Source organism: Heterocephalus glaber, unplaced genomic scaffold (genome assembly GCF_053883595.1).
Source record: "Heterocephalus glaber isolate CG9 unplaced genomic scaffold, H.glaber_assembly_v1.0 deba00001460, whole genome shotgun sequence".
NCBI classification, from domain to species: Eukaryota; Metazoa; Chordata; class Mammalia; order Rodentia; family Bathyergidae; genus Heterocephalus; species Heterocephalus glaber.
Genome location: NW_028258307.1, coordinates 13069423 through 13096186, shown reverse-complemented (window position 1 = coordinate 13096186; position 26764 = coordinate 13069423). Strand labels below are relative to the sequence as shown.

At 33.6% G+C, this 26764-nt stretch overlaps 1 protein-coding gene across 20 annotated transcripts in view; it reads left to right on the top strand.

Annotated features, from left to right (window-relative positions):
• Nucleotides 1–26764, top strand: part of Marchf1 (membrane associated ring-CH-type finger 1) — a 1027787-nt gene that overhangs the window by 502605 nt on the left and 498418 nt on the right. For 18 of the 20 annotated variants that reach the window (XM_087216905.1, XM_087216904.1, XM_087216913.1 and 15 more), the window contains one exon: nucleotides 7230–7306. The exons of the other annotated variants lie outside the window; for them this stretch is intronic. The gene's annotated coding sequence lies outside the window, so the exon portion shown is untranslated. Of the gene's footprint in view, nucleotides 1–7229; nucleotides 7307–26764 lie in introns of those variants that run through there. 20 annotated transcript variants of the gene reach the window in all.

Here is a 26764-nt window from a genome sequence, read left to right as displayed (position 1 = left end):
TGCCACTGAGCTAAATCCCTGGCCCTCTAACTATCACTTCTTAAGGACCAAGCATTCCATGTACTCTCACAGGCTCTGGTGCCTACCATCCTATTTTCAACATCTAAAAGATCAATTTGTTATATTCCACAGAGCAGTGACATCTTGAGGTACTTTTCTTTCTGTGCTTAGCTTATTTTACTTAGCATAATGATGGCCAATTCCATTCAGGTTGTGAATGACAGAATTTCATCTTTTTTGTTAATGCTGAAGAGTTTTCCATGTTAATATCAAAGTTTCTTTATTCATCAATTGATGGGTCCTTAAATTGTTTCCATTTCTTGACAATTTTGTCATTTGGCAAGTGATATTAAAAATGTTGGGTATACTGTCAGAAAATATTTTAAGAGTATTTGACAAATCACTACTGTAAATATTTTACAGTACTTCAGTATTAGATTTTAAAGAATAATTTTTCTTTATCATGCTTTCAATTCCTGTTAAATTTGTTTTTAATATTTTTACTACATTTCATCTATATTTATTCTTCAAATTGCTTGCTTCATCCTGAATCCTGCTATGTATCACATCTGTGCACAGCAAATTCAGCATCATCTAGAAACTTGTTAGAAATGCAAAATTTATAGCCCAATTAAGACCAACTGAGTCAGAAGCTATATTTTATTATGTCCCTAAATGAAAAGATGACAAATTAGCACATTAAAATGGGATAAGCATTGACCTAAAGAAATGAAAAATATTTTAGTATTATAAAACAGTCTCTTAAAGCAGATTATTGGATTATGACAATAGATTATTATTTGAAATATATTTTAGCTTGGAATATTGATACAGATTTTGGACTATCAAGGAAACTCATAGTCAAATTAAGTATGTTGGTTGTAGTATTTTTTGAGTGATAGAAATTGACGTAAATGTCTAGATATTCAGCCACCCATGCTTCCAATTTTCCACACACACACACACACACACACACACACAATTTGGTTCTTGAATATTTTTTTCTTTGCAGTTCTATTCAACAGAACTTTGTGTAAATGCTTTATGTTCAATACAGTGGCACATGGGCCTTTTGAGTATGAATCATTAAGACCTTGAAAATTTTTAATCTGATTCAACTTTAACTAGTTAAATTTAAATTTACACATGGCTAGGGCCGGGGATTTAGCTCAGTGGTTCCGCTGCCTGCCTCACAAGCACAAGGACCTGAGTTCGATCCCTGGTACCAAAACAAATTTACATGTGGCTATTGAGACTTTGGAATGTAACTAGTGCATCTAAGGGGCTGAATTTTTAATTTGACCTAGTTTTAGCTATATATATTAATTTTTCATGTCGTGAATGGCTATTTGGTAACAAGATGCTATAATAAAGACTAATAAACTATGGCCTGTTTCTGTACGGCCACTGATCCAAGAATAATTTTTCTATTTTAAAGGATAGTAAACAGCCACACACACACACACACACACACACACACACACACACACACACAAAACGTGCAATACTGTAGAGACTGGGTTTTGGCCTGCAAAGCCTAAAATATTTATGACCCGGGCCTTTACAGAGAAAGTTTGCAGAATCCTGTCATAAATGATAATTGTATTTAGTATAGAATTAAAAAATGAGATTAAAAGTAGATATTTTTGGAAAGCATCATTTTCTATTATTCTAGAATTTGTATATTCAGTATGTCAATATTAAGATACTTGTTTTAAAATTTCATGACACTTTTCTGTAAGATAATTACAATGCTTTTATGTTTATGGTTGACAATACACATATCACCTATAGTTTAATAAATCCAAGGAAAAGTATATAAATTTTATTTATTTATTTTTTTGTACCAGGAATCAAGCTCGGGACCTTGCGCTTGCGAGGCAGGCAGCAGAACCACTGAGCTAAATCCCTGGGCCTTAGTTATACAAATTTTAAACCTAACAAATCCAATGATGTTGAAAATTTTCCTCCATTATTATTACGCATGCTTAGAGCTTAGTAAAATTACAAATTTAGAAATCCCTAAAATCTTCTTTTGAGTACCTTCCACTGAAATCTATCGTTTCCTGATCATATTTGTGGCAGCTAGGACATCTAAGTCTTCATTTTTTTTCCCCTAGACTTTCATTTTTGAGAATCTACAACAATTGCATACTGTCTTAACTCCTGGAGAATACCTTTGTATATGTGCTGCCGAAGTGAGCACATCCTGGAGAATACCTTCCCAAGAGCATTCATGTGAAAATATTGAAAAGCTTAAATAACCTAATTTACATTAACCCTAAGTAGTTATATCAAACTTACATCTTGAGGTATATGTAAAATAATTCGAAAAGCATTTAGCATTTTTCCTTCCAAATGATTGAATTCATCACATCTATAAGAAATCTATTTAGTTTTCTATATAATTTCTTAATTTATGTGTAGTATTATTTGGTGCCAATGTTTGTACTCTGAATAAATATTCTTTCACAATATTATCAAGTTTTACTACAGTCTCTGCCAAGTGCAGAAATTTCTATTATCACTCTCATAAACTTTCTTGGATCCTCTTCTGAACACATTTGCCTTGCCAAAATGAAAATTATGTATATTCTATGTTCTATATCAATATGTCATCTCTTCATTTAGTCTGTTCTTGAACAAATATAGTTATTGATTTTTCCAAATTAGATTTCAATTTTAAATATTTGGCATTGAGATTGATGTCCAGTTCACTTTATACACAATTAATCCTTGCTCTTAATTAATCCTTGTAAATCCTCCAGTGTTGATTGGCTTTTATCTTAAAAATTCAGGCTAAATGCAAGATTCTTTGCATAAAATAACCAGAATGTATGGTTTTTATTTGAAAAAAAAATACTCATCCATTTCCTTCTTTCTCTGTCTGTTTAAAATTTAAAGTTACTTTTGTCAAATAGATAATTTTCAACCAAAGTGTCTCGTGGCTCAATGTTAAAAATATGTCTGCATTCTGGGATTGTAAGAGAATGTGTTTCACCTAATGGTTCTTCAAGATTTTTTTTTTTGCCTTTGTTACATTTTGTTAGAGACCAGTAGTTTTTGACATAAAAGGGAACGTAATTTCATGTTCTGTTATATCAGTGATGATTTTCTAAAAATAGTGCCTGTGAACTTTGCTTGGCCTTTTTCTTTGGTGATACATTTAAAGTTCTTCAAATTTTTTCAGTTTTCCAATTAACTTATTTTGTGTGTATGTGTATAAATTTCCCAATATTTGTTTGCTTGTCTTAATAGTATTTGTGATACTGAAGTAAATTTGGTTCAATAATTGTCTTGATAATTTTAAATTTATAAAACTCATTAAAAAGTAACAAAATGTTATATAATATTCTATTATGCAAAACATAATATGTATTTGGAAAATAACTAGCAAATATTTATAAAAGTATTTAATTTTTGTAGTAACCAAACTTCTATAATGAAAATGCCGTTTCTGTGATATTATGGATAAATTATTACATTTAACTTAAGCCCATGTTAATGTTGATTTTTGTTTTAATAACACTTATATCATGATTTGTATCATACTGAAAGTATCTTTTACATGAATAAGGAACTCAACAATACTTTCATGTTGTTGTAAGCAACAAATAGGTGATATGAATGATAATAAAAATACTCTACATTAAATTCAGCCAGTGAATTACTCCAATGCAGTTTTTATTTTTATAAATATATACATATATGTGTGTGTGTACATACATGCAGCAGTAACATTAGATAGGTAGATTGATCACTTGATTTATTGGTAGCTAGATGCTAGCTGAATATATCAGTTTCAAGCTCAGCTACTTGTTCAGAAGCTGTTTGTCATATATGTTTTTGAATCAACAGTGATTTATAATCATTAAATCTTTAGTTTATCAAACGTAGTCCTTCATTTTCAGCCAGTTAGAAGATTGTATACTGACTTCACTGCAATGGAACATTATCTCTTCCCCTGGAAGTTTATCATAATAGACATGCAAGTTATCTGTTTCGGGATTTAAGTTGTATTAAAAATATAAAAATAAAAAGTTGTTTAAATTGAGTGAGTCACCATTAAATGTGCTGTGTGTAATCTGAAGCTGTTGACCATAAGTAGTGAAACAATTTCACATTTCATTTACGTCTTCCTCTTTCCAAAAGAATCTGCCACGAGTCATAGGAGATTGAGTTGAAAGACAAGCATCCTGTCTAATCACTATACACCATCTGTTGCTTAAATCAGGATGTCCCCTATACGTGCATAAATAAGGTATTTCAGGGATAAATGTCTCTGGATAATTTTCTATTAAACTCTTTCTCATGGTTCTCGTTAGTTATCCATACAGTGAGGTTTTTAGCATCCATATCATCAAACATTCAAAAACATAGGAATAGTGATGACCATAGTTTAGTTTTGAACTCCCCTTTCTTCAGACATGTAATTTTTTATATAAGCTATCTGTACTTCGCTCCCTCTCTGCTTCCCTTCCTTTCTCTATTGTCTTCATGAAATATTACAAAAAAAGAAAGGGTGCACATTGAGAACACAATGTTAAGTGAAGTAAATCAGACACACATGCTGAAGTATCATATGGTTTTTTTATATGAGTAACTCAAAATATAAATAATGAGCAAAGTAAAAGACAGATGGTAGGAAATAGGGAAATAGTTCTTTTGCAAAAGGGAAGGGGACCAAGGGAGGCAGGGAGATGGGAAGGAGAGGAGAAGTAGGTGAAAAAAACCCACACACATTCATGTGTGAACTACACGCAATGAATGTAATCATTATGTACTGCAAACATGTACTATTAAAAAATAAAAGTTGAAAAAGGAAATAAATGTTAGATATGTACATATATAGAAGGAAAGCATCAGGTTTATTAAGATTTCAAAATGTCAGTGAAGAACCTAAAACAATGAAGTACTAGAATGCATAATCTTAATCTTTCTTAATCAATGACAGTACAGTGCCTACATAAGTAATTAGCATATCTGTTTTCATCATCCTAATAAAATCATTGCTATTTCACTGTAACACATACTTGGAATTCATATTTTAATACCTAATTCCATTTAAATTATATAGTCCTTAAAAGTGAGACCTTTGAAAAATAGAAAATTACAAGTCATTCAATTCAACAAAACTGAAGGTAGCTATTGTTAAAGATGCATAACAGTAATCAGGCTGTTCTGAGCCAAAGAAGGATGTCTTTCTTTAACTTATAAAATAATCCATTTGAAATTGTTCAAGAGGTATTTTACTACTAATATCTTACTTAATTTAGACATTTGAAAACATACAATTTATTTTAAAAAATCAGTCAATGTAGCAATAACACCAATGACCTATTTCTAAAATTGCATTGATAATCATTTGAAATTCATGTAAATTCTCATACTTCTATACAATGCATCCTTTTTGTCTTAGTTACTTTCTTGTTGCTGAGACACAATACCCAACACCCACAACTCTAAAGAGGAAAGATTTATTCTGGTTCAGTTTGTAGAGGTTTCAGTCCATAGTTGACTGGCTGCAAGGCAGAGTGGCATGGCAGAATGAATCATAGAGGAGAAACAGTTTGTGGCACTGCAGCCAGGCAGCAGGATGCAGAAAGCAGCAGCCTTCCTGCTTTATGTCCCTTTATTCAAGCCTGTTGGTTGGTGTCACCTGCATCCAGGGTGGACCTTCAATTATCCATATCCAGAACTATGCTAAATCAATTTGTTTGTCACACACTGTCCCCTAACCCCAGTAATGGGGATTGAACTCAGGCCTTTGTGCATGCCAGGCAGACACAGTGCTGCTGAGCTATATCCCAGGCCCTGGTCACACACTCTTAATCTGTGTGACAGACACTCTAGATCCAGCCAATTCTGAAAAGCTCCACCTATGAGCACATGAAGCTTTGGGGAAACATGTAGATACAAGCCATGATACTTATCTTCAGGAAAGCTTTATGGTTTCAAATATATCTGATTTTCAAATTGTTCTATATAGTTTGAATTTAACATCTCTACACCATTTATTAAAATGTACAGTTTCCAGTGTTGCCAGTTAGATTTTTATGAATATATGTTAATTCTATAGGCAAACTGATTTTAAGCAACTCTTATGCAAATTATTTATTGGGTTTTAGCGCTCTGCACGATTATATAAACAGGTATAACTTAAAATGGAAAAGCATCATTTCTTTGCAACTACAGTCCTAGTTTACATATTCCTTAAAAAAATCCATAATATCTACTATTAGTTCTATTTATTAAAATCTCATTTTGTGATGTTTCTAATGCAAAAATGAATTTGGAGGTATCAAGGCCTGATATTTTATGGACAAGTGCCATTCTTAGACCTTTCACCTAAAAATCTGCAATTTGTTATTGTAGCCATGTATGCCTTCTATTGGAGTCTATTTTAAAAAAATAAAGAACAAAAATATTTTATTTATTTTATTTTTGTTTCGGAAACAGGGTCCTACTATGTAGCTCCAGGCACTGGCCTTGAACTCAACTGTAGCCCAGGCTATCCTTGAACTCTTAACAATTCTCATGCCTCAGGCTTCCAAGTGCTAGATTTACAGGTGTGTGCCACTATGGCTGGCTTGTTTTGTTATATATATGGAAGTATTAGAAGTAGGGAAATGCATGGTTTGTGAATATTCCATTTTGATTTACTGCTTAGAATATATAACACAAAAGTGATACTGTTGATTAGCTTCGTAAAAAATGTTCTGTTGTTTGTTTTTCAAGTGTTTCACTATTATATGTACCCTTATTCAGTTTAAAACATATCATCAAATTCTTTATGAAACACCTGGAGAAGCAGAGGGCCTGGTATTCCAGTCTGATTCTTTAGCTTTTCTTCTGTCTTTGGGAATGTTCCTGAGTATCTCATAGTTCAGCAACACACAAATGGCATAAGCAACCCTTCCTATCTTGTACCAGAAAAGATAGTTTTGGAAGTCTTTATCAGAAAAAAAAAATCTTCAGTTGACCCTATAACGTACAGAGTTGTGTATGTTTTTGAGAAGCATACAGAAGTTAGTCTAAAGTTTTTTACATGACCTGAATATTGGTAGTAATGAAAAAAGGAATACTCTGTGAGTTATATTTTAAAGTCTACTTATATAGGTGCACAGTTTTTAAAATACCTGGACGTTCTCCCCATTACAAAACTACAGTCTCTTTACAGTTTTTAGAGTTAGAATTTTCAGTCTATTTATTTTAATTTTCTTTTTCAGGAAATGTATGCAAGAAAAGTTGTGAGAGTTTATACCAGTCCATTCTGCTGTGATTAAACAAGACACTGCTGTATTTTGTAAGTTTCACTATTTTTATCTTAAAGAAGACTTTCTGCTTTAGAAAACCACTTTTTAAAAATTTAGATTTAAGTTAAATTTTATTCAGATGGAAGACTTAATAGATTTTATTTTTTTTCCAAACTTTGCTTTACCTCAGTTTTACTCAATTTAGGTAAATAGTGAAAAGCAATACTTTGTTAGAGTAATTATTTCCCTGTATCTATTAGCCAATACTTTAATGATTTGTGATAAGAGCCTTATCAGTTGGTAAGCTAGTTTGAAGAGGCTGTGCTGTTAGCAATACTAATTCAGCCTGGAGATACATTTTGGTAATTATAATATTCTCTGTTTCAGGGAACATATACATTCAATTTTACCTGTAGAAACTGCCCTATGAGGCCATGAAGACACTAAATATTGAGCGTCTATAGCAAACTATAAATTCATCTTGTTACTAATATTTAGACTTTACATTCAAGGATTATGATATTTGTCACAGATATACACTTCATGTCTTAGAAGTATTGGAATCTTAGCCCTCATTTATTTTACATGACACAAAGCAAACAAACAATAGGTATTATGTGGGACTTCATGAATGACACTACATTGAATGTTTGCTCAACCTTCAAATTTACAACTATTTTGATTGTCTCAGACTTGAGATTTGGGTATTTATAATTTCTGAAACAGTATAAAGGAAATAGATGTTCCTCTCTTTTACAAGCTTCCTGTGACATTGAGAAAAAATAATCCCTTTGTCTCTAATTAATTTTCTATGACAGATCCAGTAGATTGAGAGAATGTAGTGCATGTTGTTTATTTTGACATTTGCAACAATTTTTTTGGCTTTTCATTCATGCAGCTTTTTTTTTTCACTAAACAAGAGAAAAAATTGTGCTATATTGCCTCTTAGTAAGTGGATGGGCAAATCAACTAGATGAAAATGTATCTACAGTTCTGAATTTGGTGCCAATGTAGTCGCTCCAAGGCTCTTCATCAGGGAAATTTTGTACCCTAGTATTTTAAAACAACTAATTTGGACGACTGTGGTTACTTCAGGAGTACACTTAAAGGTCAGAACAGATTTCAGAAACCTATTTAAGAAATGTGGAGGGATAAATCATTTTAAAAAGATTTTGAAATTGGAGGAGAATAATATACAATAAAGGGAAATTATATAAAGATCTACATTGTAAATTTAAACTGCAGCTCAGTGGTTCCCTGTTTTCAAGCCCTCTTTATATAAATTATTATTTCTTTCCAAGAAAATTCTGAATTTAATAAAAATTTGATTATTTTTATTAAATAATTATTTTCTATATATGCTGCTTAAATTCCAGAACATTTTCAAATTATCAAATAGAAATAATATTAAAATGACTTTATACAATTTGATATTAGTAAGAATAATTTCTTGAATGTTGACAATGTATGAACCCGTATGGATAAAATGTGACAAAGGAATTTGGTGTTGGATTTGGCTTGTGCAGTTTTATCAGTGGCAAATACACATTTTTTTCCATTAGAATTTCACAAAAAACCTTATGTTGCATCTTTACTATATTTACTGCCTAAAGGTCTAAGCAACCCATGCTGGGAACCATGGAGGTATCACCAGAACTTAGAGTAGTAAAATCCAAGAAAGATTTTAAGAGGAAAGGAAATATATTTTTGGCTTTGGTCACATTCTTCCTGATTATTCTGAGAATAGTCTGTTCGTCTAAGGAAGAATTTGAAATATATGAAAAAGATGTAAGAAAAGATAATATGATTGATTAAATTTCTCAATAATAGTGTCTTTAATAAAAAATTGAAGGAAACAAGATCATTACATTTGAAAAAGACCACAATGTCAAGTAAAAGAAATCAAATACGTAAAATTAAATATCATGTGATTTATATGATAAACCCAAATTATAAATAAAGAACAAACTAAAGGATAGATAATAGGAAGTAGAGAGAGATCTTTCTCAAATGGGAAAAGGATCAAGATACAGAGGAAGGGAGAAAGGGGAGGAAGGAAAGAGAATGAAACAAGGAATTGAGATGTTATGTACCTGTACCAACTCCACACAATGAATGCAAACATTACGTAGTCGAAGCAAACATGGACTAATGAAAAAATTTTTAAATGACACAAAGAAAAAGAACAGATAGTGAGATATTATTCTTCATGTATATGATAAGATTTTATAGAAAAATATGACAGATTATTTTGTAGTGACTTAAAAAACTGAAATATAATAAATATGAACTGTTATTAGTGTGGATTTCCAAGCTGTGTTTTGAAAGGACTAGAATAACTGAAGATAAAACTCTATAAATCCCTTAGTTTGAAAAAGCTGTATAGCAAAACAGATCCTTTTTTGAAGTGAGAGGATATTAAGGGGGATAAAGTATTAATTCAACATAAATATTAAAACCTAAGATACATGATCATGAATTAGTTACTGCTTTAAATTCTGTTAACAGGTGATTAGCATCATCGTTTCAATCAACATTGGCTTTGCTTTTCTGAAATCATATAAAGGAGGAAGTAACTCATTTGACAAAACATCCTTTACTCAGCTATGGTCCCAGGTGATTAACTGTCCAGTCCCTAAAAGGGAATTAGTACAATTTTTTCTAAAGATTTAAAGGATGATCAAAGTAGACCCTCTGCTTTTAGGATGAGAACTACTCTGAGAGCTAGACTGGTTTCAGCTGGTTAGAATTCATTTAAATAAATGTTTTAATAAGCACTTAAAAAAATCACACCTATTTTCTTGCTGTTCATTATCAATACTCCTTTAGGAGATCACACCTCACAAGGCAATAGCTTTTAAAAGTGACATTTTTTCTGATATTTTAGATAATGAATGGATTTAGCTTAGAAATATCTGTACCTTCTTAGTTTATTGTGATAATTATTTTACAGATTTTCTTTTTCTAGAAACTTTGTAGAGATTAAATCAATGATATTTTTCTAAGTTGTTTTTTAATTTAAGAAATTGAATCAAATGAATATTTAGGCTAAGAACTCTCGGAAATAGAAGAAAAATGCAAAATACAACTCCTGATTCTAAATTTCTACAGTTTCATTGTAGATAAAAGTCATTTATATAAAATTACATATAAAATTACAGTCAAAAATATAGACTACATTGTAACTCCCTTACATACACAGTATGTTAAGTTTTAAGTCTATTCTTTGTATGATATATATATATGTATATATATATGTGTATATATATTCAAACATATATAGAAAAGTAATGAAGCACTGCAGGTATTCACAGAACCAATGTAATTAAATTTGGGAATGAAATATAGGTACAACTTAGATGGATTCTGAAGCACCATTATCATAGATGGGATAAAGTAAGAATAACAAGCTTGACTTAGGAACTTACTTATTGTGCGATGATACATGTCAGATTTGGAGGTATTGGGGAGAATTTTACGAAATGAAGACGAGGATGTAGAGCTAAGGAGATCAGTTTGATCTAAAACAAAAAAGTCTTCATGTCATAAGTGGAAAGCCTGTGCTTTATTTAGACAGGGAAACAGTTGCAAAACACAGTTCAGTGATATGCTATCTTATCAATTCCTGAATAAACAATATAGAAAGAAAGTGAAAAAACCCAAAAAACAAAGACCCTGTCAAGTTTCAGACTCTAAAAAACCAGAAAAATGTCTGATGAATGGAAGTGAAAATTGAGAAGACGGAGAGGGAAGCAGGGGCAGAATATATAAATGATGAATAGGGTGAGATCTTCCAAGTTTTGAAACATCTTGAACTTACATATTTTTAAGAGTTTCCTTATATTGATTTATTATCTAAATCTATTTTCTTGTTATTAACATTGTTGACATTTTGATGATGAAATAAATGGCTAATTTGTATTCATTTTCAGTCCACAGTGTGACTGCACCTCTAATTTATCTCAAAGTGAACTTTTAAGTGGATTCCTAAAACTGAACAGTTTTGGAATAGTGACACCAATATTATCTTAGTTTGGAATAGTCCTTACTATTGGTATTGGTATTCAGGAACACATGCTTGCTTCATTAAAGACATCAAATTGTCCTTTTTATAATCATGGACATTTTCTAGCAAGAAAATGGATATGTTTCTTCATTTCCTTTGAAAATAGTCTTTTTACTTTCTCAATAGACTGGCATTTGATTACAAAAAGTAACCATGATGTTGAACATTTTTTCATGTATTTATTTGCTATTTCTACTTCTTTGTCTGAGAAATGTCTGTTCATTTCAGATGCCCATTTTCGGATTGGGTCTTTAAATTTGAGAGGTCTGATCTTTTTAAGTTCTTTATAGATTCGAGATAGTAGACCTTTGTCTGAGGAAGAGCAGGTGAAGATTTTTTCCCACATTGTGGGTTGTCTCTTCACACTGCTGGTGGTTTCTCTTGCTGTGCAGAAGCTTTTTAATAAGAAGAGATCCCACTTGTTGATTGTTTGTGCTAGTTCACCGGCAACTGAGGTTTTGTTCATAAAATCTTTTCCTACACCGATGTCTTCAAGAGTTCTACCTAACCTCTGTTCCAACTGGTTCAGAGTTTCTATTTTAATATTTAGATCTTTAATCCATTTTGATTTTAGTTTAGTGCATGGTGAGAGATACAGGTCTAGTTTTAATCTTTGGCAAGTTGAAGCCCAATTTTTCCAGCACCATTTAGAGATGCAAATGAAAACAATGCTGAGGTTCTACCTCACTCCAGAAAGAATGGCTACTATCATGAAATCAACCAATAACAAATGCTGGTGGGGCTGTGGGGAAAGAGGAACCCTGCTCCACTGCTGGTGGGAGTGTGGACTGGTGCAAGCACTGTGGAAATCAGTATGGAGATACCTCAAAGAACTAGGACTGGAAGTCCCATTTGACCCCACTATTCTACTGCTGGGGATCTTCCCCAAAGAATTAAAAGAATCATACCACAGTGATATGTGTGCGCCCATGTTCATAGCAGCACAGTTTGTAATAGCTAAAACTTGGAAACAGCCCAAATGCCCATCAACTGGAGACTGGATAAAGAAAATGTGGTTTTCTAAATAAAAACTCAGCCATAAAATATGAGAAATTAGAGACATTTATAGCTAAGTGGATGCATATTGAGGTGATACTCTTAAGTGAAATAAGTAGGACACACATGTATAAATACCGAATAGTTTCTCTGGTGTGAGAACCTGAAAGTGTAAATAAGGACTAAAATGTATAATAGGTAATGTGAAATAGGAAGAAAAGGGGCAAAGGGGAAGGAAGTGGGAGGGCTAGGGGAAAGGATAGAAGGGAATGGGATTAATATGAGAAAATGGAAAAATAGGAACAAAATCTTTGTAAATAGGGAGGAATGGAGGGGTTGAAGGGAGGGCTGGGCAAGGGTGAAAAATATGAACCAAGAGAGACCATGTAAAGTTGCAAATTTCCAATGATGAATGTCATCATATTGTATACCTAAATTTCCAATGATGAATGTCATTATATTGTATACCTAAAATGTACCAATAATTAGAATGAATAATCGATAATGCAAAATAGGAGGAAAAGGTCCAAAGGGGTAGGGATAGTGGGAGGGGCAGGGGAAAGGAAAGAAGGGGAAGGAAAAATGATGAGAAATGGAAACAATGGACATAAAGTCTTTGTAAATAGGGAAGGGTGGAGGGTGTGAAGGGAGGGCTAGGAATGGGGAAAAAATAAGAACCAAGATGCATTGTATAAAGGTACAGTTCCTAATGAGAAATGTAATTGTGTTGTATACCTACAATGTACCAATAAAAGAATTTAACAAAAAAAACCCCACAAAAAACAAAAAACAATAAGTAACCGTGAAGTGATGGACCAATGCCATTAGTTAGCTTGCTCATTTGCTAATGTCACCTGTTTATCATTACGGTCAAAGGGAACCTAGACCTTCTCTGATGAAGACAAAGGGATACTTAATCTGCATTTTAAACATTTATTTAGCGAGATAAGTACTGGTTACAAGACTATATTTAGAACATATGACAGTATGTAGAACAGATGGAATAGGTATCTACTGGAAAAATTTGACATAAAGAAGGAAAAAATTCTGATCTCTAAATGTTACTGGAAGATAACTTGGGATAAAATATTTGTTAGTAATGATTATGAAGATTTGTAAAAGTTGTTCATGTGAACACTTTGGGACTCCAGAAATTAGTTGTAATCAATTAAAGAACAATGGTATCAGCAATAGAAAATGACACCCTATAATCAATTTTTAGATCTCTTTTATCATAATATTTTTACAATATATCACTATACATGTTCAACTTTATCCGATATTATCTAATTTAAAAATTGTTTGTGGTGGTTGACGAAAATAAAAATGCATGCTGTGAACCAAAAATAACCAATAAATGATGAGTGACAAAAGCACAGTATAAAATTGGACAGGAATTTACTTATGTCAAAACAGACAAACATGTTGAGAAAAGCAATAGTCTCAGTATATCACTTTGAGTTTGTTAGACTCACTTTATCTACAACACAGAATAGCATTCATGAACATATTTCTCCCTCCTGTATTATAAAGAGGCAGATACATTTGAACTGAGTCCCGGTATTCCTAAAAGAAACCTTATAAAATATGGTAAAATGTGCTGAGAAATGTTATATTCTGTGTTAGTCTTTGGTAGACATCTTGAAGCAAATTTAAATTCAGTTACTCAAGGAAACAAAGTGGTTATGGCAGCTTTCTGATTACCTGGAAACACAGGGAAAAGCCTGACCTGTCTGAAGGAGTAACGGTTGGCAGCCCATTCCTAAGACAGTTAGCTCAGACATTAACTGCCTTAATAGGCTTAAGGTAGAAGTTTTATGGCTGAAAACTGATAAATAACTTTTAGTGAGTACCTAAAAGACAGAAAATTTTTATTCCTGGCTGAAAAACCAAGTTTGTGCTGTAGATGTCAATCATGTTCAAAGAAAAGATATTTCATTGTGAAAGTTAAAGATCATGATTTATTAATTTGAGTAACATATATACTTATGTTGCTAGCCATTTAAGTGTACCACCAAACTGAAGTACTTGCGTGCAGGATGAAAAATTTTTTCAGGAACTCTGCTTAAAAGATTGCTCAAGAATATCTAAAAGTTTTGTATGTTTTTGTCTGAGAGATTTTGACAGATCTTGTGGATATATTGCATTCCATCAACACAGCACAATTTTAAATTGACTCTGCTAATGAATTTAGTGTGATTGATGCTTCATTGTGTTGAATGTATTAGGCGAACATGGTTTCCAATGGAAATTCATGGAATTCATGGAAAATGTGTGCATTTCCCCATCTATAGTTTTCTTTTTTTCTTTCCTCCCCGATTCCCACCTTTCCTTCCTTCCTTCCTTCCTTGCACCCATCCATCTCTTTCTTTTCTTTCTTTCTTGCCCCTCATTCCCTTTGATTTGTGTTTTACACTAGGGATTTATGGCAGTTATGTTATCTAGAATAAAGTTCTAAACATCCTTTAAGTGGAAAAAACTTGCTATTCACAATAGTACAAATGAATAAGTGTAAAAAGTAGAAGTCTCTAAAAGGAGAATTGTCAATTTCTCTTGAGTTAGATTTGTGTATAGAATAGAGATCAATAGAATGAACATCAATTACTGAAATGTTAACACTTCTTTATCCCTTCTCATGCACCTTGGTAATGGTACTTGCGGATTAGAAGAGAGATGTTTACTTCCTTTTGTTTGCAATTATTATCAGTTACATTCCTGGTCATTCCTTGTAGAAAATACAATGAAGTTGAGAAGCATTAGATTCTCCATTTTCACAGCTTTAAAGAATTATATATATTATTGATATTATAATGTCAGAGAACAATGTGAGCAAATTTTTCTTTTCTTTTGAGTAACTCTTTAATACAATATTTTCTTTAAGTGTAGAAATATTTAATTTGTTTTTCCAGCATAATTAACAACTGTGGCTTTCTGTTTATTTTGTCTTAACATTCACATTAATGAATTCACCTTTTGTACTGCTCTGAACTTGGCATTGAAAAATGTTTTATGCACCATTGCTTCTTAATATGCCTCAGGTAATGAGCTCTGTTACATAGCTTATATAATATTTATCGGAGACAACTAGAGAGACTTTTCTAGAAAATAGAGTGCATCTCAAATTTATTTTGTTTCGTTGAGGTCAACATCAAGATGGAAAACAATTGACAAAGAAATTTATGAATTTAAAGTAATTTATAAAGAATCTTAAAGACAAGATGCCAGAATTTTCCATATGGTTTTCTTTAACATTAAATGTTCTAACGGTTCAATCTGTCCTTATTAAAGCAATGAAAGAGAACTCTTAGCAACTTTACATGTTAGTGGAATGTTATATACATACCATACTGCTAAAATATTCTGACTACTGACTTTTCCAATCACTATTCCACCTTTCCCATCCTCTGGGTTTCTTGTGCACTGAGCATTTAGTACAAGTCAGACTTTTTATTTGTTCTGTTGAGAATTCTAATTTCAATCTTTCTGCTCTGTTTTATCAAGACTGTGAAGCAAATGGTGAGAAATACAGGCATTTAACTGTGTTTTGATGATTCTTCATAGAAATTCTACAGTGACCATATTCCAAACACTAAATCTGCAAAGAGTGATCTTTTCTTTTTTCTTTTCATTTTTTTTAGTTTATTGGTACATTTTAGGTATACGATACAGTTACATTCATCATTGGGAACTTGTACCTTTACATGATGAATCTTGGTTCTTATTTTTTCTCCATTCCCTTGCCCTCCCTTCACCCCCTCCATCCCTCTCTATTTACAAAGACTTTGTTTCCATATTTTCCTTTTCTGATATTTTTCCCTTTCCTTTCTTTCTTTTCCCTTACTTCTCCCACTTCCCCTACCCCTTCAGACCTTTTCTTCCTATTTCCCATTATCAGTTATACATTTTGATTCTTATTTACACTTTTAGTTTTTCACACCAGAGAAACTATTTGGTATTTACACATGTGTGTCCTATTTATTTCACTTAAGAGTATGGGCTCAATGTGCATCCACTTAGCTATAAATGTCTCTAGTTTCTCATTCTTTACAGCTGAATAGTGCTCCATTTTATGAAAAAAACCCACATCTCCTTTATCCAGTCTCCAGTTGATGGGCAATTGGGCTGTTTCCAAGTTTGCAATGGAACAGAAAACCCTATGCCCTTTGAGCCAAAAAGGGAAAAATTGGGCCACTTACATGGCCTTTCATGTTAAGTTAAGCAGTTTCTCAGTGTTTTTAGTCTAAAAGCCAAATAGTCATGTGTCTGAATGCATTCCTAACAATATTCTCAGCCAAACAGCAGCTAGGAAACTAGAGTGAAGGCCATAAAGACAGCCGGAAGAATTTTCACATCACAATCTGGCCTCTTTAATGTGATCACACCTTTCTTCTGTGATCGAATTAATCATATAAAGATCTCATTCTTTCTTAAAATGGCTGGGAATGCAACCTCATTTATTAGTGATATTGTTCTATCACTTGTGGTGTGACACAATGAATCACGTGTGATTCTTTAAATGCCCATCCTGCAACAAGACAAGTATAATATACCATGGAATAAGACTGAGATGTGATATGAACTTAACTAGAAGCCAAATTAAACTGTGCCCTTGAGTTGAATCATGACACTTTAGAGCTTTCCTCAATAATTTCTTTTTACCTTTTGCAACAAACACTTCCTGGTACTCCATTTGAAGGTTGTGCGCAAATATATCTGACCTGGAACCATTAGATTTCAGATAAAACTAAAGAGAATATGTGCTTTCATCATTTTACTATGAAATTAACCCAAATACATTCCCAAGGCCAGAAAATAATTACTTTGGAAATTAGAATAAACATCGGTTAATTTAATGACTTTATGGTTATCATTGTTTTATAATAATATAAAACTATTTAGAACCAGGTTTTTTCATATTATTTTAGGTTCTATCAGTATTCAGTTAGAGAACCTGAAAAATTAATGTAAATCTATTTGTTATAGAAGTTTTTTCTAAGGTTTATATAACTGAGAGAGCTGGTTAAATGATGTCTCTAAGGCTGTTCTCTTTGCATGTGAAGATAAGATTTTAAATCTATAAAGCAAAGAGCATGCTGTAGCCCACAAACAAGAGCTGAAACCCATGAAGACAGGTTGGAGCCCATGTCAACTGTAATTTGTAACTCTTTCAACACTGATGATACAGATGCTTCCTGGGAGAAATTGGTGTCCCTCACCATGGAAGAGAACACAGGTCTATCTCAGGAGAAGCTGAAGGAGGGTGTAGGAAAGGTAAAATAGCTGCAGGTCCAATCTCAGTGTCACAGCAGGTAAGGGACTAGAAAATAAACTGTGATATGCATGATCCACAATGGCACTGATAATTAATCACAGTGAAATGCAGTATCACAAGTAGGAAAAATCAAATTTGTGATATAGTTATAGGTAGTATTGTGAATTTAAATGAAATGTGTATTTAATATATTGAAACATATACTAGTATATATTAATGAGTTATCATATATATATGTAAAATGTTTAAACCAGGTTTAAATCTATCTCATCTCAAAAACTATTCAAAATCTTTGTTTTAATTTTTGAGGTTCTGAACCATATAGGACACTATCATTATCTGTAGTCACCTTAATTTGCAATACCACAGCAAAACTTCATGTTTCCATCTGCTATAATTTAGAACCAATTGACAAACTCCTCCTCATCCTTTCTTCTCCTCTTTTTCCCTCTCTCTCTCCATCTTCTGTTGACTACTGTTCTATCCTCCCCTTCTATAAGACCAGTGTTTTACTACTTTATATATGAGACCATGTAGTACTTGTCTTTCTGCGCCTGTCATGTTTCACTTAATGTAATCATCTTTGGTTGTTGTTTCAAATGACAAGATTTCATTCCTTTTTATGGTTGAGTAGTATTCCCTTGTGTATGTATACCACATTTTTTTGACAATGTAAAAAAAACTTTAATTAGATGAAGTACAGCATCAAAACTTAGCACAATGGTATTTCTTTGATAGGGATGTAGCTGAGTTGGAGGAGAGAGAAAGGCCTAAAAAGTTAGTTTTTTCATCTTTTCTCTCCTCACTTTTCTTCTTTCCATTCTTTTTTTTTGTTTGTTTTATTTCTTGTTTTTTTTGTGGTACCGGTGATCAAACTTGGGTCCTTCTGCTTGCCAGGCAGGCAGTGAAACCACTGAGCTAAATCCCCGGCCCTCCATTCTTTTAAAAAAATTTTTTTTAAATAACTTTATTATCAAAGACACACACATACAAAAAATTAAACAAGAACAATGCAAGGGGAAAAATCTATAATAATATTCAAATACAGTAGAACTCAACCAAAACAAAACTGAAAAGCACTTAAGCATTTTTCCATATAACTTAAAAAAGCATGTCAAGCACCAACAAGACACCAGAGGATGTGATTTGTTTCAGAAAGATCCCCAAAGCCAACATTGAACAAATAATGATCTGGGAAAAAACTCCCGTTAGTTAGCAGACTCCACATAAGCAAAACTTCTCCCTAATTTAAATTTTGATACAGTCATATGACACACCATGGAAACACAATCCGAGAAATATGTTATTAGGCCATTTCATCCGTGTGTATCCTTAATTACACTTTCAGTACTACTCAGTACTTACTTTTCAATACTACTCAGCCATAAAGAATGAGAAACTAGAGACATTTATAGCTAAATGGATACATATTGAGGCCATACTCTTAAGTGAAATAAATAGGACGCATATGTGTAAATACCAAATAGTTTCTCTAGTGTGAGAAACTGAAAGTATATACTACATTTTAAAAAAATGTATTCCAGTTGATGGACACCCAGGTTGTTTCCATTTCTTGGTTATTGTTAATCATGATGCAATGAATATAGAAGTCCAGATGTCTTTTTAACACTGATTTGATTCCCTATGGTTGTGTACACAGAAATAGAATTGCTGGAGCATAAATTTTTTAATACATCATTAAGAAGACATAGACATGTGTTTAATAACAATAGTAATTTTAAAACTGTGATATATATAATTTATAATTTAAGATAATCTGAAATAGCCAAATTATGACTTCATAACAAAATATAATATAAAAATAATTTTATGATGAGAAATCTATAGATACTGCTACAGCTATTCTGGTTTTGTTGACTACATTCATAATACAAGAATTCAAGTAATGATAAATTTCAGTTATGTTAGTGAAAATAAAAATATTGGTTTTTCTCCTTTCCACATTCACAAATCATCTGAAATCTATTCATGGAGCCTATGAATATAATCTTCCAATCCTCAGATAGATGCTGTCTTTGAGTCATAAACTCTCTTGGTAAAAGATTTGACCTGTACTTTTTTTAAGGTAATGAATTTTAAAAATACTTTAAAGGTCTAGATACCCTGTGGTAAAATTTGTGTCATGTGCTAAATGATATCTGCAGTATAATAAGCCTCATATTATTTTTTACATGTACACAGTTTTAAAGTCTTAATGAACATTTCATACTTCTGTATGAAAAGTAAAATTAGCATTGTCACAATTGCTAATGAATAATACTAAATTGTTCATAGACTCCCTAGAGTTTTCCTTCTTGCTATGAAGCCTTCATTGATTTCTTCATAGTTGAAACAGTAAAGTAGCACCATTTAGATTTTTGAGAATGGCACTCTCCAAATGTTTAATCTGTATTATACTTCTAGTGAAAATGATCTTTATTTGCACGCAATGAAATTGAGAATAATGCAGTTTACTAAATAGATATTATCATATGGGAACAAAGTAAAATATATTAAATATTAGTATAGGATACCACATTTTCTATTAATTCTGTTTTTAAACTGTGTTTTCTCTAGCTCTGGGTCTTTTTTGCTTTATGTTCAGCATACAGCTTTTATGCTTGCACATTCCTTAGAAAGAGAAGAGAAGAAAGAGAAGGGCTCTAGAAGCATATTTTAAAAATAAGAAGATCTTTAAATTGTTTTGATTTTTTTATTCCTTTATTGTTAAAATAATTTCAGAGATAAACATGAAAGTTGGTGACTTGCTTACTGCAAGAGATACCATTCATGATTAACCATGAATAATGATTGCCTATTATAATTGCATTTATGTAACATCTATAAATCACTTCAGTGGGTGTTTTTTCATTTAATAATCTTGATACTGTTAGGCTGAGAGAACAATTTTTATTTTGTGGGTAAAGAACTTCTAATGAAGATAGAGGAAATGACTTGCCTAAGGTCATGTGTGTGAATGTGTGTGTGGGTGCACAAAAGATCGCAAACACATTTACCACTTCCCAGGCATTTTTTCAAATTGTTTATTCCTAAGTGATACATAAAAGCACAAAATTGTAAACATTACAGGAGTATATATGGCATAGTACTAAATCAGGTGGAACATATGTATCTTCTCAAGCATTTATCTTTTTTTTGGTGAAAACTTAAAACTTCTTTCTTCTAGCTTTTTGAGATGTACAGAACATTACTATTACCTATAGTTGCTTTACTATGCAATAATACAGAAGAATGTCTTGCCCCTGTCCAACTGTGACTTAGTTCCGATCAACCAGCCACTTCTATCCCCATGACATCTCCTTTCCCAGTCCCTGGTGACTCTCAGCTTCTATGAGATCAACTTTTCAGATTCCAAACGTGAATGAGATCATGCAATACATTATCTCTCTTTGTCTAGCTTATTTCATTTAGCAATGTTTTTCAGTTTCATCAGTGCTTTCACTAATGACAGATTTTTCTTTTGAAAAGCACTATGATATTCTATTGTGTGTATGTACCTCATTTTCTTTATCCATTTGTCAGCTGATGGACATTTAGATTTTTTTCATTTCTTGGCTATTGTGAACAGCCCCTCAATAAACATGGGATTTCAAATATCTTTTCAATATACTTATTTCATTTCTTTTGGATTTTTATCTAGTAGTATGACTGCTGGATCATGCAGTGATTCTACTTTTAATATTTTGAGGACTCTTCATGCTATTTCCCAGACCTTTGTTTGAATAATTCACCTACATGTTCTTACTTATCTTCATAATTACTATTTTTTTTGTGTGTTAGACTATTTATTTTAGAGATGAGGAAGTTGACGGACTCAGATTGAGTAACTCTCAAGATCCTAAAACTAGGGAGTAGCCACTGATTGGAGACAGACTCTGAAGTACAGCCTAGGCTGTCTGTTCTTGGAGTCTGAGCTTTAACTTTGATTCTTTGAGACCTCTTATAGTTTCATTTTTCATTTGCATTAGAAATAGGTATTGTTACTGATTAGTGTTTTGTTGCATTAACTAACACTTTTAGAATACATTAGTGATGACAATGGGTAACTTTGGATATATTCAGACTTCTTTGTTTGTACTGGAATTTGAACCCAAGGCTTTCACACTGAATTACATCCCAGTACTGTTTTGTTGTTGTTGTTGTTGTTCTGTTTTGTTTTTGAGGCAGGGTCTTCTTAATTTGCCCAGATAAGAGTAAATTTGTTGCAGTTCTCTGCTTCAGCATCCCAAAATGCTAGGATATCAGACTTGAATGGGATCATTTTATTGTTTTTGATATGTTTACTAAAATTTTGGTAGTGTTATGTTATGATAAAGATTTTTAAAATAAATGCAAAGAGGTGTTCTTATACTTCCATTTAATCAGAGTGCTTCTCAGAAATGTACTTGAATACTACAAATGACTTTCAACAGGAAGATAATCATGATGTTCTTTTCTTTGAATTGAAAACATTTTATTGATAAGATTCCAATAGCTTAATAATAATTTTTTCAATCTAGTGGGAAATAACATTTCATGATGATCCTGAATTCAGTTTACTTGAAGATTTCATTAAATGTTATATTCATATTATTAAGGTAGCTTTGCATTTCTATAATCTTTATAACATTTTTATATCAAGATCATATTAAATAATTCTCCATCTTTGGAATATTTCCATGTGCTCTCTTATTCCTACATCTTTGCTGTCTTAGCCAAGAAATGTTTGTAAGAAAGCAGGGTTTATATAACCTGGAAGCAGGCTGGGCCTTATGTTAGTAATTACCAAAATGTGATTTTGGAATCCACTACTATAATCTTATTCTGTGTCCCCTGGCTTTTGCTAGAGCCCAGTGACTCCACTTTGAGTCAACATGGACTTACCTTAGACTGTGGTATTAAATGAGCCTCTATTTTTCCCTTAATTTAATTCCCTTTATTTCTTTGGCCCATAATACTGTGCTACAGCTTCAGTCTCTTCAGTAACCTGATTTCATGGCAAGCTGGTGGCACCAAAATCTATACAACTTTAGTTACTGAGAGAGGTGTAGAAATGCAAAGTATTTCCTCTTCTTTTCTTAATCACACAGTTCTGCCCCTTTCAGCAGGTTGGGCCATTCTTATAGGCATGTCTTGAAATGCAGACTTGAAAGTCCCAAATGGTGATTTGAAAGGAAACTCTGGATCTTAAGTATGCCTCTCAGTCTATCTGGCATGCCCCTGTTTGAACTGAAACCTAGAGAGGTGAAATTGGAGGAAATGTTAGTCAGTTGACAAAGACTACTCTGGGTATTTCGAATAGAGAAATATTAAATTAATGCTGTAATGATTGTAAAGGTATTAGATGAGATGGGGCAAAAGAGGGGAAGGAACATAAATAATTATTGGAGTAAAACAGAGAAAACAACTCAATGATAAGTAACTAGTCTGGAGGAGCAAAATCTTTATGGATGTAGTGTCCCAAACTGAGTAAGCTAATGTGGCTGGAGCCTAGGTACTCAGGAACTTACTTTGGGGCAAAGGTCTGTGGATTCCTCCCTTGCTACCACTGTACTCCCTTTCGGTGCTGAAATCGAAGCTCACAGTCCAGTCAGAGGTCCCACAGAAGGGCGTGGAGTCACTCTCCCGTTTCTCCTGCTTTCTAATTTCTAACATGTGCCTCCTATTGAAAGACCCCAGCAGGGAACTTCATCAAGGGAATCTGGGAAAGGTAGTTTGCTGAGAGGAAAGAGACAAAAATCCATGCTTGTTGTGACCTTTACTTTTCAAGGTCCATTTGCAATCTTCTGTCCATGTATAACTTCAACACAGCCAGGATATCAATTGCACCCATTTACCTTCTGTGATACAAATCATTTTAATGCACATGAAGAATCTCTTACCCTCCTGCACAGAAGGAAGAAGCAATGTTTTGTCAGTGTCTATAGCGATCTCTGAGGGTGGTAATTCCTCCTTTGGCTTAGTAATATTTTCATTGGATCTACTATTACCTAAAACCCATTATTTAAATGTATCCTAATCCCAGCATTTCATCAATAAAATTACAGTGAAAATAAGAAAGAAAAGTAAGTTTATATATTCAAATAAATAATGAAAAAACCATGAAGATCTACTACTAATGGCCTCACACTTTGTATAACTTACTTGTTCTGCCACGACTGTGGTCTTCCCTTTATCAGCTAGAACCTTAGATTGTCATTGGTCTTCCCTTACACAATAACCCAAGCCTTCATTTCTAGAGAGTCCTAAATTCTGTGGTCTAGAATTTACAGGATTTCTGGAGTTTTCCATTAACTCTTAACCATTAAATATAGAGAGTTCAGGCTGGGGATTTAGCTCAGTGGTTTCGCTGCCTGCTGCCCAAGCGCAAGGACCCAAGTCTGATCCCCGGTACCCAAAAAACCAAAAACAGCAACAACAACAAAATATATATACATATATATGTGTGTATATATATATGTATATATATGTGTGTGTATATATATGTATATATATGTGTATATATGTATATATATGTGTGTATATATATGTGTGTGTATATATATGTGTGTGTGTATATATATATATATATATATATGAGAGAGAGAGTGAGCATCCAGATATAAACCTTTCTGACCCAGTGTATTTAAAAGAACCAATTTTCTTTGGATAATTGAGATTGGTTAACTTAGTAACTTTCATCTTTACCAATTGCTTCAAAAGGAAAGCTGGACTAATGACAATTTCAATGTTCAGTTAAATTAAAACAATATTTTATCCCCTGAATGAAGTTATAAGCCCTAAGTAACCAAGAACTCCAAATCATCAGAGACAAAACTCTTGGGAAATGAATGTTTAAAAAATCTACAAGTGGGTTGTAGGATCTTGAGAGTGGAGCTACCTACATAGCACTCCTTGATTTCTGTACCCAAGTCATAATTTGATGTCTGTTTAATCTGAATACCACATTTTATCACACTGTTATCCAACTTCCAGAATGGTTTCACTGAGTAGTCAATGGGTTAGTCCACAGTTCTGTCCCCTTATCCACCCCTCTCTGAGCGATGGTGAGCTAGAGGCCTAAACCTTCACTCTTCGCCCTCACAGCCAGAAGTGAGTGTGATTTGGCCAACAGCTATCATGCCCCATCTCCTCAAGTCTCACCCAGGCCTCCTCAGGTTTGGCCTGGGGCAATCAGCCCCAGGGTCTTCCTGACACCCCTCGAGTTACTTTGGGGCTGACATTCAGGCCACCTTGACAAGAGGCACAGCTCACATGAGCACTGTGACCACCTCCAGGTGAGCAGCAGCCAGAAGACCACTCTTGCAAAGGCAAATATCAGGGAGGGATTGCAGCTCATTGCTGGTGACCCTGAAATCCCTGAGACCCAAGAGTTTGTGATTAACACGGAAGTTCTCCTGGAGACTCATGGAAAGCAGTGAAAATAATGATTTCAGCCTGTCCATCACTTCTTTCCAAGTTCCACAAACTTTTGACAGCTGTGGCTGCCCTAGATGCTCTACACCTGCTCTGCGAGGGATCTCCTTTGGTCACAGGAGGCTTAAATCTCAAACCTATCCCAGGTGACTTTACCTTGCAGCCACTATTGATGACACTACTCTGTCCCTGGCCTCCTCCTTGTAAATCCTCAAATGGGTCCAAAAAATGCACAAATTTGCACGTGTGGCTTGTTGCTCCTGTATACACACTGCACTCCCTCACACTCCTTGGGTCAGTCGAGGAGCCTCCCTTCTGTGTACTACCCCTCCGTGCTATGTCTGGGGTGGTCCTGTAAATGTACTCATGATTCTTATCTTGGGTAATGTGGGTAGACCAGTATACCACTAATGAAGCTTACACTTTGCTGATTCATGCTTTCCATATGATTTGAGCAGAAAAACACAAAGCTGATTGGTAACCATGAGTTATATGGTATGAACAGTGAATTCTTTAACCCACACCTTTTGTTGTTCTTTGGTTAAAAACCAATGTTCTATGGGGTACATAGTAGTGGATAAGGTCTTATATGAATCTACAGACGATAAGGCTTATAATAGTGGTGTGCCACAGTGGGCTGTTAGTTATCAGTGAAAGCTCTAAAAGGTTTGCCATCACTGGTTTATACCGTTTTTGAGGAAGGAAAACAAATGTATATCCTGGGTGTCTAGGCCAATTAGCACAACTCACTCTTCGAATTGTTACTAAAGGGATTCAGTGTAACCCATTTAATGCACAGTAGCTTTTGGGTTTCTCCAGCTAGCCACTCCTGCAATCACTGACTGCTAATTACTGGTTGTTGCCAGCTAGTTAGACACTCAGTAAACACAATAAGCTGGTAAAACTTGTTGGAATAGACCATGTTGCTGAGCCTGCGAGTGGCTTGAACCTCTGCAAACATGGCTACTTTGTATTCTTTGTACCCTGGGGTGAGTGGAGAAAAAATTGCCAGACAGGGACATTTTGGGTCACCTTTTTTTCCCCACCTGATTATTGGGATCACACACACACACACACACAAACACAATCTAACTTTGCTAGCAGTTCATGGCCTGCTCAGTAATATTTTCTCTAATTTAATTTACTCTAGTAAAGTTTCCCTGAAATCAAAAGAATTACATGCTATCTTTGGATCACATTATGTAATAGTATCAATACAGTATTTGTGAAATTGTACTATACTTTTCCTCTCTGTTTATAACATTTTCAGAGTGTGTGTGTGTGTGTGTGTGTGTGCGTGCGTGTGTGTGTGTGTATGTGTGGTCATAGTAGGGATTGATTCCAGGGCCTCCAGCATCAGCTATATAAACAGCCCTTTTTATTTTTTGAGACAAGTTACTGCTAAGTTGCCCAGGTTGGGCTTGAATTTGTGATTCTCCTGCTTCAGTTTCCCAGAGTGCTTGGATATCAGTCATGTACCAGCACACCTTGCTTTATAAATTGCTTCATGAATAACATTCCCCAATTTTCCTATAAGATACTTGAATACAGAACACCTTTTGTGCAGTTTTGAAACTCCAGTAAGCCCTACCACTTTGTGTCAAAATTTGCTGGGAATGTTTGCAAGTCATTCTTATTTAACATTTGTAGTTTTGTTTAACCTGTGAGTTCTCTAATAAATCTCTCTCTCTCTCTCCCTCTCCCCCCCCACTCAGATATTTAGCCTATTGGTTCTGTCTGTCTGAGGAACCCTGGCTA